This window comes from Sus scrofa, chromosome 1 (assembly GCF_000003025.6).
Source record: "Sus scrofa isolate TJ Tabasco breed Duroc chromosome 1, Sscrofa11.1, whole genome shotgun sequence".
Classification (NCBI taxonomy): domain Eukaryota; kingdom Metazoa; phylum Chordata; class Mammalia; order Artiodactyla; family Suidae; genus Sus; species Sus scrofa.
The window spans coordinates 183,116,032-183,117,400 of NC_010443.5; the positions used below are offsets into that span (position 1 = coordinate 183,116,032).

Sequence of the window (1,369 nt, forward strand, 5' to 3'; positions counted from 1 at the left end):
CACAGGTATAACTAACTACAGGCCTCTGCACGTTCAAACATGGAGGCGCTTAGCACCACCTGAGGGGGTATTTTCAGCCCACGGACCTCAAAGGGTCACTGAGAGGACAATCGCACATGCCCAGTCAGAGGGTCATTGGTCCTATCTTGTACGAACCCCCTCAGCTTTATCTAGTTGCAGCTGAGACTCCAAGTTCCTGGAAAACAGCTCCTGCAAACCTCTTACTGTTTAGGGTTCATGCTGCTTGGCAGACATGAGAGTCTTAAAATGACTGTGATTAGTGAAGGCTGATAAAACAGAGTAGACTAATGATCACCTACAGTTTCAGCATCAGATATATTAATATAAGAAGTATAAGAAATAATACTCTCAAGGACTCAACAAGATTGCATCTGATGACCTCAAGTGTCATGTTTTTAAAGTTAGTCTTATTTATCTGTGGAATGATGAAGTTGCATTTAGAAAATCTAAGCTAACTACTGAAGACACTCAAGTTAAAAACTGCCTGACCGACTTCCATAGCATAGATCTTACCCATGAAAAAATGTCCTCTATGGCGAAAAAAAAGGGGGGGGGCCATGATTGACACTGGTGTTGATGTCAAGACTATTGATGGGCATTTGCTTTGTCTGTTGTGTTGGTTTTATGAAAAAAAGAAAAAGCAATAATATTTGGAAGACCTCTTACACTCTGCACCTACTTACAGTTCCAACAAATCAAGAAAAAGGTGATGGAAACTACGACTCAAGAGGTACAAACAAATGGCTTGAAAGAAGGGGTCCATAAACTGATGCCCAGAGAGCACTGGGAAAGATAGAGAAAAGGCTTGCCAATCTAGAAATACTTTTCATTGCTATGTTCATTAGACAAGTAAATATGCCTAAGCAGCCCATGTTTGAATTGGGAAAACGCATGGAGCTTCATGGTGAAGGCAGTAGTTCTGGAAAAGCTCCTGGGGATGAGACAGGTGATAAAGCTGAAAGTGCTGATGGATAGGCACCACTGGCCCATGGATCTGCTTAAAATGCAGACTTTTAATGGGCCCTATTTGTGAGGAAAGAAAGAAAAGCACAGCCCATTAAATACAATTCTGGTACAGAATCCCATCAAGTTCTACTGACAGGAAAGGCCTGGTGCACCACGTGGGAATCCCACAAAGAAGGGTCAGCCTTGTCTTCTGATATGACAGAGAATATCCACTGTACCATGAACCCTTTATAAGAAAATCAGTCTCTGAATCCTAAGCCTTGCTTTTTCTCACTTCTTTCGGACCTTTCCCACTTGGTTGCTTCCTGAGGATGGGGGGCGAGATGAGGGTTACTGCACGGTTCACTGCAAACACCTGTCTCTCAGTTTTACCTCAACCTTT

At 42.7% G+C, this 1,369-nt stretch overlaps 1 pseudogene; it reads left to right on the forward strand.

Annotated features, from left to right (window-relative positions):
• LOC100152145 lies at positions 371–996 on the forward strand (annotated as a pseudogene).